The 15,770-nt window shown below is 39.1% G+C and overlaps 1 pseudogene; it reads left to right on the top strand.

Annotated features, from left to right (window-relative positions):
* Nucleotides 1–1,936, top strand: part of LOC112029786 (G-type lectin S-receptor-like serine/threonine-protein kinase At1g11410) — a 17,062-nt pseudogene extending 15,126 nt beyond the window's left edge.
* The last annotated feature ends 13,834 nt before the right edge of the window (nt 1,937–15,770 follow it).

The following is a 15,770-nucleotide window of genomic DNA, read 5'->3' as shown; positions in this document are numbered from 1 at the left end:
AATAATGAAACTGTCCCCCCCCCCCCACCCTCTTCTTCTCCCCTCTACTATTCAGCACTATGATGCCTACCAGAACCCGTTTCCAACAAGCTAGCAAAACCATAACCCATTTCAGCATAAGAGTCCAAACAAACAAAACACCAAAGACCATAGATTATAAGCAAAATCACAATGAAGGAGCAGTTGATCTAAGGACTCCCCACTTCTCTTACACCTGCAACACTACTCTACAATGCAAATATATCTATTTGATATGTACACTGCAGATATTTCTCTTCTGAAGATTATTATCCATCCTGAGAATCTTCCCACTAATAGCTGTCCATGTGAAAGAAAGCTACTCTTATGGGGCCTTTCTCCTCCAAATGCTTTTCCATGGAAAGAAGTGGGGAGATATGTTATAAAGGACCTTAAAATAGTATTTTACCTCAAAAACACCACTCTTAGTAGGAAATTAAAAGTCATTCTTCTCCATCCCTTTTAACTTTGGAGGAATAAAGAAGGCCCAGGAACAAGCATAACATCTCCAACCCTCAATCCTGGACAAGTCTAGTAAAACATGACATCCCAACAAATTATGCAATTATTCAATCTCATATAGTTCGCCATTAAAGCTTCTTTGTCACAAGCAAAAATACTGCAGAAAAGCTTCCCTTTTGATCTAATGAACCTCAGGTAGCATTTATCAACAAACAAACAAACCAAAAAAAAAAAAAATCCAAGTATCATTCCAGTGTTATTAGCTCCTATAGTCGTTTCAGGAGCCACCATGCTCCATCTCCGCCCAAGAAAATAGAATGAAGATGGAATCTTCCTCTTTTGTAAATTCTCAGGTTGAAAAGAGGCCCCCTTCCTCCATCAAAATCTCAATCCTTTCAATTCAACTTTAAACAGGCTTTTAACCACCCATGTTTGAGGAAAATTAGCAACTTTGTGAAATTACCGCCTCTCCATCCAAAGATCTCCCAATTTTGCCATTTGACAACGAGGGTGATCCGGTAGAGGACCTAGTAACAATAACATAATTCTATCAAAAATATATATACTATCAGAATCCATTTACCCCTATCTAGCTCAGTAACTAAACTAGAATGATAACTGGCATACATTGTTCCCTATTATCTCATTCTTATTCCTATAAAAAATCCAAGAGAGATTAAAAAAAAAAAAAAAACTTGTTTCTTCTCCAATTAAAGCTGCAACACATTCATCATAAAATAACAAAGCCATTCAGAAAAAGCTAAGGAAAAAAAAAATACAAAGTAAAAATCAAACCTTTAAGACCAAGGCATCAGCATCCCCATTAGCAAGACTACACCGAACAGTCTACAAAACATCATGAAACATAATCTCGAGTCTCTAACACTCCGAACCTTGCCACACCCAGAACTCGACCCTTTGTCTCTCGGGCATAACCCAGACCCTAACACCCTCCCAAGACTCCAACACACTCATGCAACACTCTCGAACGAAAAAACGTGCAAAACACAGTTATCGAGTCGGGTGCTTGGGTTCCACGGGGCGTACGACGATGTCGTCGTAGGTTGTCTCGGAGACTGTGGGATTCGAAAGTAAGAGGCATGGCCATGGCCTTGAGCTTGGCTTCGAGTGTGGTGAACTGGATTCGACCGAAGCTTCGGGGCTTCCATTGCTTGCGCTCGGTGGAGATTTCGAGGGCGAAGATTGAGTCATTGCCGAGTTGGGATTCGAGGAAGTGACGGAGGTCGAGGACTGTGATTGTTTGTGGAAGGTTTGACACCGCAACTGTGGGTTTCTCCGATGCCACACTCATTGCTTAGTAGTTACTTTGGGAATGAGAGAGAATCGAAGCACTGTGAGCTCAAAGAGAGAGTGATATGCATCAAGAGCAACTGAAGAGGCATAGGCAAAATCATGGGATCGTGCTGGATTGTTTCTCCAAGAGTTAAGGAAGTCAGTTCAGTTTGGAGTTTTGGGAACGAAATTGGAATTTAACCATAAAATCCCAACTTGTAGTTAATAGTCCTTAGTTTCAAACTATATTTTTTACTAACATTTCGAGTCTCTTATACTCAATTTATAACTCCTAAATCGAGTTTTTGAAGGTCAATTTTTATGTGTTTAATCGGGCCTGAGTTGGCACATTTTTTCACGTGGCGTCTACATGAAAATCGAGTCTCTAAGACTCGATTTACAAGCCCATATATACTATCACCACAACACAACAAAGAAAGAAATCAAAAATCAGAAATCATAGCCCAAAAAATAAAAAATAAAAAGCCGAAAAAGAAAAGAAAGCCCCAGGCAGCGGCGACCTAGGGCCAGGCAACGGTGACCCAGGCCGCGCTAGCCCCAAGCGGCGCGACCCAGGCGGCGCGCGAGCCTAGGTCATGCGGCCTGGGCTCGCGTGAGGCCTGGCCGCACGACCCAGGCCTCGCGCGAGCCCAGGCCGCGCGGCCTCTTCCTCTCTCTGATCTGGTCTTTCTCTTTCTCTCTGATCTGATCTGATCTCTCTCCCGCTGATCTGGTCTCTCTCTCTCTCTCTCTCTCTCTCTCTCTCTCTCTCTGATCTGATCCGGTGAGGTGAGGCGCGTCTGACACTTAAAATTTTTTGAAATTTTTTTGGTTTAGAAATCGAATCTTTGTGACTCGATTTCCACGTGAAAAAAAATGCCACGTCAACTCATGAAAATCGAGTCCCAAAAACTAGATTTATAGGCCTAAAATCGAGTCTCTTAGACTCGAGATGCTACTATGTTATATACTTTCCGAACCAGGCCAACTAACTATAAAGTTTGATTCTTATGCCTAGTTACCCAGATTCCCCGGAGTTTTGGAGTCTTTCCAGTTTCCACTTCTGTTTCTTAAATCCAAGTGGGTCAGTTATTATTATTTTATTATTATTATTTTATTATTATTATTATTGTTATTATTATTATTATTATTATTATTATCTGTATATAAGTTACTTTTTTTTTTCCCTGTCAAAAATACTTTTAAATTAATTAACCAACAACTTAAAAATGAGGTTAAAATAGTAAATTGGTAAAAGAAAATTAGTTATTATTTTTTTTTATTGTCAAAAATACCCCTACCTAAAACTTAAAAATGGGGTTAAAATAGTTAATTGACAAAAATAATAAATTCTTACTTCTACGTTGAAATGCCTTCATACTTCTAATAAACTCCTACTTTTACGTTGATTTAAATTTCTACTTCTACTCACTAACTCCCTACAAAATATGATCACTCTTTTGTTAGTTTTTAAACTCCTCCAATTTACAAAACTTACCTCATGTATTCTTTTTAAAAATAAAAATAAAAATCTCAAATTATAATAAATGCAAATTATTAATATTTACCCAAAAAATAGAAGAGCCTCTAAGCACGCAATTGAGCGCGTGCTCAGAGGCTAGTTCTTTATTAAAATGATTTAGAAAGTTGATTATAGTTTCAAAAAATGTCAAAAATACTAATCTAATTAGATAATCCTTATTCTTAAAAAAAATTTTAAAAATGGGGTTAAAACTGTAATTCAACAAAATTCAAAAAAAAAAATACAAGAGAAACTTTTTTCTTAAAAATTAGGATATTCTCTATTTAAATAGAGAAATGATATGTCCACAATATTTTCACAACATTTTTACAACGAATTCTAAGTAATAGATTATTATTGTTGGAGCAAAAAAGTAATCTTAGTGTTAGGTTTAAATTTGAACCAACAATAACTAACTAGCACACTTAAATTTGTTGTGAAAATTTTGTAGACATAGCACCTCATATTTGATACTTTTTTTCCTAGAAACTAGCACACTTACTCTATTTCATTTCCTAAATTTTAGTTTCTTAAAATTCATTCAAAAATACCCTTACAAATTAGGTTTGAACAATGACAAAACTTGAGGGCATGTATATTATGAAGTTAATGATCTTTTTTCTTAGATCTCAAACGAAGTGAGAATATATAGGGTCTTCTTTCATTGTGGTTTCCTGTGCTCCCTATGCTCCAACTTTGCACATAAGGCTGCATTTGTTTTGGCTGAAAATGGATTCAAGAAAATATTTTACACCCTGCCGTGTGTTTGGTTGCGCATGGAAATTTTGGTCAAGCGAAAAACATTTATGTTAACAGTAAAATAAACCCCTCAGACCTGTAAAACAATTGCAGGAGTTATTTTACCTTCAAAGCATTTTTGGAATTTTTTCACTCCACACAATTCAACTCGCCAAGCTCTTCAACTCCACCTCACGCATCAACGAGAGGGAGACAGAGCTCCACCCCACACGCCGACACCAATCCGAGGTCCACCCACACTCCAACGAGCAGCGCCGCCGTTTTCCCCTCCACACTGGTGATTTTTCTCCCTTTCTTCTCTTCTCTCACTCAACCTCGTCTCCGCCCACTTTGAGCTCCAAATGTACCCAATCCACCAAGGCAAACTCTCCCTCACGTCCGCGAAGCCCATCTCACCTCCAACATCTCCGATCCGTCGCTCCCACATCGCCGGCGAATCACTTCTCTCAAATGGCCACCCTCTACAATACCCGATCCACATCCCTTCAAGCCCATCTCCCTTTTCTTCTCTTCTCTCACTTAACCTCACCTCCAAGATCATTCCGTTGAGATCGCACCCCAGCACTGCTGTGATTACGCCACCAAGAACATCGCCCATGATCCACCCATGACCGATCTCTCTCTTTCCCGATCTACCTATCCCTTTCTCTCAATTTTTGATCACTCTCTCCTCCTTCCTCTCTCAGTTTGACCGAATTGTTTGAGTTTAAAGAATGGTTTTGTTTTTATTTTTGTTTTTTTAAGTTTATATATTGAAATTTTCTATTATAAAATTTGTTTGGAAGCTACAAAATTAGTTGAGAAAATGTGTGAAACTAGTCGAAAAATAGCATTTTCAAAATGCAAACAAACACGTGAAAACATTTTCTAAAACAATTTTCATAATACAGCCAAACACTTGAAAATATTTTCCTTTCTCGAAAATATTTTTACCTGAAAATATTTTACACTCGGAAACTATTTTACATTCAACCAAACGCAGTCTAAGAGAAAATAAAAAGGCATTGCATAATAAAAGGGCCTTCTTCTTTCTTTTCTACTAAGATTTATGAATTTGTCATATCATTTTTGAGAACATTGTGGCAGATGGGAAATTGCGTTTGAGTTTGACTGTTGTTTTTGTCCATTCTACCAGGAATCGAACAAGGTTTGTTGGTATTATGGCAATTCCTTTCCATTTGGTTAAAGTAGGGGTGGCAAAATCAACCCAAACTCATTTGCCCACCCAAACCCACCCACTTAAAATAAACCCAAACCCACCCAATTATAGTTTGGTTAAATGGGTATTAACCCAATTAAACCCAATTAACACAAATGTTTATTGGGTTTTAATTGGGTACCCAATTACCCAACCCCAAAACTACTAAAATTACCAAAATACCCCATCAACCTAAAAAATGACCAAAATAACACCTAAATCCAAAAAATGACCAAAATACCACTGAAACTCAAAAAAAGACCAAAATACCTTCGAAACCTAAAAATGACCAAAATACTCCTAAAACCCCAAAAAATGACCAAAATACCCCTGAAATCCAAAAAATGACCAAAATACCCCCCGAAACCCAAAAAAAGACCAAAATACCCTCGAAACCTAAAAATGACCAAAATACTCTTAAAACCTCAAAAAATGACCAAAATACCCCTAAAACCCAAAAAATGACCAAAATACCCCTGAAATCCAAAAAATGACCAAAATACCCCCGAAACCCAAAAAAAGACCAAAATATCCCCGAAACCTAAAAATGACCAAAATACCCATGAAATCCAAAAAATGACCAAAATACCCCCGAAACCCAAAAATAACCAAAATACCCCCAAAACCTAAAAATGACCAAAATACCCCTGAAACCCAAAAAATGACCAAAATACCCCCGAAACCTAAAAATGACCAAAATACCCCTAAAACCCAAAAAAAATTATCAAAATACCGCCGAAACCTAAAAATGACAAAAGTGCCCCTGAAATCCAAAAAATGACCAAAATACCCCAGAAACCTAAAAATTACCAAAATACCTCCGAAACCTAAAAAATGGCCAAAATAACCAAAATAACCCTAAAACCTAAAAAATGACCAAAATACCCTCAAAACCTAAAAATTAGCCAAAATAATCCCGAAGCCTAAAAATTGATCAAAATAACCTAGAAACCTAAAAATGATCAAAATAACCCTGGAACCAAAAAATGACCAAAATAACCCCGAAGTCTAAAAATTGACAAAAATAACCCCGAAACCTAAAAATGACCAAAATACCCCCTAAACCTAAAAAGTGACCAAAATACCCCTTAAACCTAAAAAATGACCAAAATACCCTCAAACCTCTAAAGTGACGAAAATACCCCTAAACCTTTGAAATGACCCAAATAAACCCAAAACCGCTAAAATGGCCACAAACAACGTGAAACCTCTAAAATTTCCAAAAATACCCTGAAACGTCTAAAACGACCAAAATACCTCTAAACCTATAAAACGACCAAAATACCCCTCAAAATATCTAAAATGACCAACATACAACTAATCCTATAAGATGAACAAAATACACTCGAAGCCTCTAAAATTACCAAAATAGGGGTTTGGGGTATCTTAGTCATTTTTTAGGTTTATGGGTATTTTGGTCATTTTTTATGTTTAGGGAGTATTTTGGTCATTTTTTAGTTTTACAGGGGATTTTGATAATTTTTTAGGTTTAGGGTGTATTTTTATCGACTTACAGATTTAAGGGGCTTTTTTTTGTCATTTTACAGGTTTCGGGGAATTTTGGTCATTTTTTAGGTTTCAAGGATATTTTAGTCATTTTAAGGTTTAGGGGTTATTTTGGTTGTATTTAGGTTTCAGGGGTATTTTGGTCATTTTTTAGGTTTCAAGGGGTATTTCAGTTAATTTTTAGGTTTCGAAGGTACATCGATTATTTTTTAGGTTTAGGGGGTATTTTGGTCATTTTTAGGTTTAGGGGCTATTTTGGTCATTTTTAGGTTTCTAGGTTATTTTGGTCAATTTTTAGACTTCGTGGTTATTTTGGCCATTTTTGAAGTTTCGGGAGTATTTTGGTCATTTTTAGTTTTCAGGGTTATTTTGGTCAATTTTTAGGCTTCAAGGTTATTTTGGCCATTTTTTAGGTTCCAGAGGTATTTTAGTAATTTTTTAGGTTTTGGAGGTATTTTGGACATTTTTTGGGTTTATGGGGTATTTTGGTCATTTTTAGGTTTTGGGGGTATTTTGGTCATTTTTAGGTTTCTAGGTTATTTTGGTCAATTTTTAGACTTCGTGGTTATTTTGGCAATTTTTTAAGTTTCGGGAGTATTTTGGTCATTTTTAGTTTTCAGGGTTATTTTGGTCAATTTTTAGGCTTCGAGGTTATTTTGGTCATTTTTTAGGTTTCAGAGGTATTTTAGTAATTTTTTAGGTTTTGGAGGTATTTTGGACATTTTTTTGGGTTTATGGAGTATTTTGGTCATTTTTAGGTTTTGGGGGTATTTTGGTCATTTTTTGGGTTTCAGGGGTATTTTGGTCATTTTATGGGTTTTGGAGGATATTTTGATCATTTTTAGGTTTCAAGGGTATTTTGGTCATTTTTTGGGTTCCAAGGATATTTTGGTAATTTTTAGGTTTCGGGGGTATATTCGTCATTTTTTGGTTTTGGAGATATTTTGGTAATTTTATGGGTTTTGGGGGTATTTTGGTAATTTTTAGGTTTCAGGAGTATTTTGGTCATTTTTTAGGTTCTAGGGGTATTTTGGTCGTTTGTTAGGTTCTCGGGGGTATTTTGGTCATTTTCTGGGTTTCAGGGGTATTTTGGTCATTTTTTAGGTTTTGGAGGGTATTTTGGTAATTTTAAGGTTTTGGGGATATTTTGGTCATTTTTTAGGTTCTATGGGGTATTTTGGTAATTTTTAGCTTTCAGGAGTACTTTAGTCATTTTTTGGGTTTTGGGGGTATTTTGGTCATTTTCTGGATTTTGGAGGTATTTTGGTCATTTTTTTGGGTTTTGGGAGTATTTTGGTAATTTTCAGGTTTTGGTGGCATTTTGGTCATTTTTGAAGATTTTAGAGTACCTTGGTCATTTTTACTTTAGTGGCATTTTGGTAATTTTGATAATTGGGTAATTGGGTGGGTTGGGGTTTACCCATAATAATTGGGTTGGGTTGGATTTGGGTTATAAGGAATTAGTTAAATGAGTTTTAAATGGGTAAATGAGTTTTATATACCCAACCCAATTATGTCCACCCCAAACCCACCCAAACCCGCCCATTTGCCACCCCTAGGTTAAAGTGAGGGTTGACATGCTGAGGCTTTAGGGAGATTGGTGTTCTTGCCTTAGGCTTCTTGGCCATGTCTTTCTTATTCTCTGTAAGATTTTTTTGGTTCTTTTTTTTTTATTTAATTTTTCTTTGACAGCCAATCGGTACATTCAAGAAATAAAAAGTTTGAATTTGATTATTTCTAAGGGAACTTTGATGACGTAATTGAGAAGCTTCACATAATTGAAGATTCAATCTTTTGGTAGTTTCCCAACGCAATCCGATTAATAGTTGTTCATTCATTGTGATTTGTGATTGTGAATGGCGAATTGGTTGGGATTGTGACATTCTGCTTTCCATGTCCAACTGGGTGAATTTGCTCCAGTTTTTTCCAGAAGTAATCATTCAACTGGGTCAGCAGTTGGCCGTTTTGTAGAACATGATGGTGTAATAAAATAGGGATGAAAAGATGGAACATGAATACAGTGATTAAAAAATAGAGATGCCTGACGCTCGACCAAAGAACCGAAATCTCTCTAGGGAAGAGGAAGCCGAACTTGCTAGGAGCAAAAAGAAGGTTAAGGATGTTCATCATGCTGATTTTATTAATGGTTCCTCTCAGCAAGAACACTACCATGAGGCTCAGAATACGTGGGGAGCACCAAAAATATCATTCAAAGATAAACTGGTGGGGGAAATACCAGGTGCCTATGCCAAGGCTTTTGATTTCACTGAGTCGCTGGATATGGATGCAGATTCAGATGAGGAGTTGGAGGAGCTTCGTGAGGGTCTAGTGGCGGTGAAGCTAACTAGGGAAACAAAGCTCCGGATTAGGAAGCCATGGTCAAACGCATTGATCATCAAGTTGTATGGTAGAACGGTGGGATATAATTATCTCCAAAGCAAGCTAAACCTCCTGTGGAAGCCAACTGGAAGACTTGACTGTGTAGATTTAGGAGAAGATTTTTATTCAGTCAGGTTTTCGCTGAAAGAAGATATGGAGGCTGTGCTAAAGAATGGGCCGTGGTTCATTGGCGGCCATTTCCTAACCATTAGGCCTTGGGAGCCTTTCTTCAAGCCTGAAAGTGCGAGCGTTTCATCCATAGCCATCTGGATTCGGCTACATAAGCTTCCTATGGAGCTATATGAACCGGAGGTACTCCATCAAATAGGAGGAGCCATTGGAAAGGTGCTTAGGATAGATTCCCACACAGCTTTGGAAGCTAGGGGCAGGTACGCTAGGCTTTGTATCCAGGTCGATGTCAACAAGCCTCTTGTTAACACGGTCCTTATTGGGAGTTTCGAGCAACCGGTGTTATATGAAGGAGTACACAAACTTTGTTTTTCTTGTGGAAGAATTGGACATAAAAAGGAGTTATGCCCGTTCACCATTAGAGGTCCTGCTTCGCCGGTGGATGGCAAGCCGGAAAGCGAAGGAGCGGGGGATGGTACGTCTCAGGTAACCATGCCACGCGAGGAGCATGTCACACATGGTACTATGCCAACTAGTGGTATGCCAGAGGACAATGGTACAGGTACAGAGGATGATAGGTTCGGTACCTGGATGTTAGTGGCACGAAGAAAGACAGGGCAGAGAATGAAAAATAATTCTGTTAATCTGAGGGGCCCTACGCAAGTGGGGTTGGGGCCACAGCCACACGACAAGAGACTTGGACAGCTGGGTGGGCCGAAGGAGTGGGTGACTAACGTAAGGAAGATAGCAGATGTTGAAGCCTTGGGAAAACATATGGATAATGGGCCTTTTGATATGGGCCGAGAGGATAATATTAACAAGGAAGGGGCTAGTGCGAGACCTCCTAACCGGCCCAGTGCTTCTGTTAAGAGTAAAAAGGAAATTGCGAGAACTAAAGCCACTAAGTGGAATGTAAAGGAAGCCGCTGGAAGCTCTGGGAAGATTTCAATCAACAATCCACTTCAGTGGTCAAAGCTTAACACCATTGGAGATAGGAAAACTCTACCCGATCAATATCAGTTTTCGGCAACTGGAAATGCTGAAGTGGGAAAGCAATCTTGGAGGCAGGCCGAGGATGGCGGGCAGCGCAAGGCTGGGGTTGTGAATTTTCACGAAGTAAGTTTGGGCGTGGAAACTGTGCAAGAACCTGGAGGAGCCGTTCTTGGAGAGAAGGATACTGGCCGACCACTTCAACTTCTGGATTCTTCAAGTACCCATTCCATTTCTGGGTCCCAACGCACAAGCCGTGTTGAGGATAATGAATATGGGTGTCTTGGTACTCTTGCTGATTTTGTGCCCAAGAAAGGGGAAAGCAATAGAGTTGCTGGAGATGATGGGATGGACCTGGAGGAGGGAAGTGAAGCCACTACCCATTGTTGATATGTTCCCAGTTCTGTATCTTTTGTTATTTATGAATATTATAGTATGGAATTGTAGGGGCGCTCTTAAGCCCAGTTTTCAGAGTCATGTTAGGGAGCTTGTGAGGAATCATAATCCTGGTATAATGGTGGTCATGGAAACCCGTATTGGGGGAGACAGAGCTAAAGAGATAACTGACCGTCTGCCTTTTGACGGCGCTATTCGCACGGAGACGATGGGTTTTGCTGGTGGCATTTGGCTTCTCTGGAACTCAGATAGGGTAGAGGTTGTGCAGCTTGCTAGCACGGAGCAAGAGATACACGTGGAAGTCAAGGTATTGCCTACAAACTTATCTTGGATTTTTACTGCTGTATATGCTAGTCCTAGATGTATAGAGAGGCAGGTATTGTGGGGGAACCTTGCCAAGGTTGCTGAGCTTCATAATTTGCCTTGGGTTATAGCTGGGGATTTTAATGAACCCCTTGTTGATGAGGATAAATTCGGGGGGAGGCCGGTTAGTATAGCTAGATCCCTTCTCTTTAAGGAGTCCCTGGATAAGTGCAATATGGTGGACATGGGGTTTAGTGGGCCAAAATACACTTGGACTAACAGAAGAGAGGTTAGTAACCTTATTCAGGAGAGAATAGATAGGTTCTTCATGAATCCTAGTTGGTGTTTGCTGTACCCAGACGCGAAAGTATCCCATCTCACGCGGTGTCATTCGGACCATAGCCCTGTGCTAATGGAAACTAATCCTAGGGGGCAAATGTTTCTCAATAGGCCTTTTAAATTCCAGAGTTTTTGGCTGTCCGATCCCTCTTTTCCCTCTGTTGTGAACCAGGCTTGGAGACAACCAAGGAAGCTTATGGAAGCAATTGACACCTTTGCTAAACAAGCTACCCTGTGGAATAAAAACCACTTCGGTAATATTTTTCATAAAAAGAAGAGAATCTTGGCTCGGCTGGATGGTGTTCAAAGGGTGATGACATCGGAACCTTCTGCCTCTTTAGTGAGCCTTGAGAACCACCTTATCAAGGAGTTGGATGTTGTTTTGGAGCAAGAAAGGGACTTATGGGCGCTTAAATCTAGAATTAATTGGATGGTCTTGGGAGATAGGAACACTTCTTTCTACCATGTATCCGCGATTGCCCGAAGGAAGCGTAATCTCATTACTGCAATTAAGAATGAAGTGGGTGATTGGTTAACTGAGGAGAGGGAAGTTGCTGCCTACATTAGGGAGGGTTTTATGAAGCTGTACACCACTAGTCAGGAGGCAGCAACCGGGAATATAAATATTGATCAAAACTGGCAAGCCAAACTTACAGATGTTGAGAAGGAGAGTATAAGCCATATGGTGACAGATGAGGAAATCTTCACTGCAATCTGGTCTCTTAAAGCATTCAAAGCCCCCGGGCCCGATGGTTTACATGCCGGATTCTTCCAAAGGTTCTGGCACATAGTGGGAGGGTCGGTCAGAGACGAAGTGAAGTATGTGTTTAGGGACAGAAAGGTTCCAAACTACTTGAATAAAACTAACATTGTGCTCATTCCGAAGAATCAAGGCCCCGAATCCATTGGCAATTACCGGCCCATTAGTCTTTGCAACTCAGTTTACAAGATTATTACCAAAATCATAGTGGGGAGAATCCGACCGCTGCTGGATCAGCTTATATCGCCGTGTCAAGCGGCCTTTGTGCCAGGTAGAAGGGGGGTGGATAATGCAATCATTGTTCAAGAGATAATTCATTCGATGGGAAAAACTAAGGGAAATGTGGGATATATGGCGCTCAAGATAGACTTGGAAAAGGCCTATGATAAGCTTGAATGGAGCTTCATAAAGGGTATGCTAAGTAGATTCAATTTTCCAGAAAATCTTATTGAGCTTATGATGAGCTGTATATCATCGGTATCTACCTCAATTCTTTTTAATGGAGGAAGCCTTGATTCCTTTCTGCCTACCAGAGGCATAAGGCAGGGAGATCCTTTATCCCCTTATATATTTATTCTTTGCATGGAGCTTTTGGGCCAGCTCATTCAAGAGAAATGTGAAGCTAAAGTTTGGTGTCCAGTCAAAGCTTCTAGGAGTGGCCCCTTCTTCTCCCATTTGTTCTTTGCGGATGATTTAATGTTATTTGCTAAAGCCAATGCAGACAATTGTGTAGCCATTAGGGATGTGCTTGAAAATTTTTGCAGTCTATCCGGGCAATCAGTGAGTGAAGCTAAGTCTAGGGTCTATTTTTCCCCAAATATTGATCCTAGTGACAAAGAGGCCTTTAGTGACATCCTTGGTTTCCAGCAGACGGAGTGCTTGGGGAAATATTTAGGATTTCCTATCAAACACAAAGGAAACAGTAGTCATGATTTTAATTTTGTTTTGGATAAAGTGAAGATTAAGTTGGCGGGGTGGAAGGCCAATCTTCTATCCATGGCGGGAAGAGTGGTTCTAGTTCAAGCTTCTTCATCAGCAATTCCAGCCTATGTTATGCAAAGCAATCAACTGCCTACAAGAGTCTTGGAAGGTATTGATAGGGTGAATAGAAACTTCTTATGGGGTTCTAATGAGAATAAGGGGAAGATGCATTGGGTAGGGTGGCAGAAGGTAACTAGACCAAAGGAGGAAGGGGGATTGGGTCTTCAATCTGCAAAAGGAAGAAATACGGCTCTCTTGGCAAAATTGAATTGGAGGTTTCACTCTGAGACAAAGGCTCCTTGGTCTAAAGTTCTTAGGCATAAATATTGCAATCATCAAAGGTTAAGTTCCAGAGCTGCTAGAAGGCTGCCAAGTTCCAGAGTTTGGCAAAGTTTGAAGAAGGCTGAAGAGACATTTAGGAAGGGAATTAGATGGATGCCTGGCTCTGAAAGTAAGCTTGATTTCTGGAATGATAGTTGGTCTATTCTTGGTCCTTTGAGGAACATTATGCATGGTCCATTGACTCGGGAATCCTCGGAATTAAAATTCAAAGATGTTGTAGATTGTGCAGGTATCTGGAATTGGAATATTATCCAGATGGTTTTTCCTAGTGAGATCATTGATGAGCTTAAAGCTACGCCCATCCCTCTAGTCTCCAGAGTGGAGGACAGATTAGCATGGAAATTTTCGCCGAGAGGAGGTTTTGACCTCAAAAGCGCTTATCTTCTAACCAGTGAGTCTAGAGGTGATGCTCCTTTCAATGGTAATTGGATTTGGAAATTAAAGACCATGCCGAAAATCCAAGCGTTTTTATGGAGGTGTATGCATAACAGTATCGGAGTGAATCAGTGTTTGTGGGCTAGAGGAATTCAGGTTGAGGCCGAGTGCCGTTGCTGCCACACAGAAGCAGAGTCCATCCTGCATGCCTTGCGTGACTGCCCTGTTAGCAAAAGGATCTGGTTGCAACTGGGCAGACAAGCAGCTGAGTCTTTCTTCACTAACCATAATCTGCAGGAGTGGCTTAGCTTAAATGCTAAATCAAATCAACAACACAGCTCTGGTCTAATTCCATGGTTCCAGGTATTTCTTTTTGCTATTTGGATGATCTGGACAGATAGGAACCAGCATGTGTTTAGAAATAAAATGCTAAACCCGAACCTGGCTAAAGTAATATTGGACCGTGCATTGGAGTTTGGATTGTGTGGTTGCAATCATCCAACTACTAAAAGGATGATCTGGAAGAGTGTAAAATGGGAAAAGCCGAGGAATGGTTGGTTGACTCTTAACACGGATGGGTCGGTAACAGGGAACTCGGGGTTGGCTGGAGGTGGTGGTTTAATCAGAGATGGTAATGGTAACTGGATAATCGGATTTGCAAGGAAGATCGGGTCTGCTACAAGTTTCTTGGCGGAACTCTGGGCCCTCAGAGACGGACTATTTCTTTGTCTGCAAGTTCAAGCCCAAGCTGTCTGTATTGAAATGGATGCTAAAGCCATGGTTGATGCCTTCAATGCTCAAAGCTGTTCGAACACTATCATCTCCTCTGTTATGGAAGACTGCAAGCATTTACTTACTCAAATTCCCCAAACAAGAGTCAAGCATATATACAGGGAAGCCAACAGATGTGCGGATTGCTTAGCTAAGCTAGGTTCAAGCCTTGAGTCTGATTTTTCTATTTTTTCTAGTCCGCCTGTGGACCTGCTTACTTTGTTAGAGGCTGATAGTTGTGGTCAGTCTGTTCACAGGCGTTGTCCTGAAGTTTTGGTTGCTGAGTAGCTTTAATATATTTCCTTTTCTACCAAAAAAAAGAATACAGTGATTAAGGTCCATGTATGGTAATTTCTCTCAAAAAAAAAAAAAAAAAAAAGGATCCATGTACGGTTAAAGGACAGAATGTTAGACTACTCATAACTTTATAAGCTCTATCAATTTGACCAAATATGATTGGAATTTTGCCAAGAATAGTTGATTCAGTAAGCATTGAAATGGTTTTCTTCATGTATCTCCTCTTGGTATCATCTTTTGTGGCTGCATTTTCTATTTTATATTATTTTAATTTAATTTTTCTCTCTTCGTCTTACAGTTTCTTTGAGGAAAAAAAAAAAAAAACTATATCACGTCAACTATACGTTTGTTGGTGTTGTTTTTTTAATTTTTTTTTTCCCTTTAAAATAAATCATCCTCAAGTTTATCTTCAAATTAAAATTTTTTTTTTTACGTCCTCAAGTTTTCCCAAAAAAAAAGGTAAATAGATACTATCAAAAAAAAAAAAAAGATCCTTTAAGGTGCATGCTTAGAGGCTCTTTTATTTTTTTTAAGAAAAAACAATAATTTACATCCATTATAATTTAGGATTATTACATTTTTCAATCACGAAATAACTAAGAGTGTGGAAAAAAAATATTTCATCCACAAACACATAATACTCACTACAGTCTTAGGTATTTTTTTATCGCACCCCTAAGTATTTTGAATTGAAATATATAGTAATCCTCAAATTATAATAGAGTAAATTATTAACTTTTTTCTCAAAAAAAATAGACCCACAACTGTAAAAATATCATAAACGTAACACGTCTCTAATTGATTATGATTAATTGTTCTTACTTTTAGATGGACTACAACTTTTTCTCTACAATTTTTCTCTATTACTCGTTGCCTACGGCACAGAGAGTTGTGGTTTTATATGTGGGTCTTGGTCCTAGACATTTTGCACAAGTAATTCTAAGCCATCT

Source organism: Quercus suber, unplaced genomic scaffold (assembly GCF_002906115.3).
Source record: "Quercus suber isolate HL8 unplaced genomic scaffold, Cork oak 2.0 scaffold_2, whole genome shotgun sequence".
Taxonomy (NCBI): domain Eukaryota; kingdom Viridiplantae; phylum Streptophyta; class Magnoliopsida; order Fagales; family Fagaceae; genus Quercus; species Quercus suber.
The sequence above is the reverse complement of the archived record's forward strand: the minus strand, read 5'-3'. Positions and strand labels throughout refer to the sequence as shown.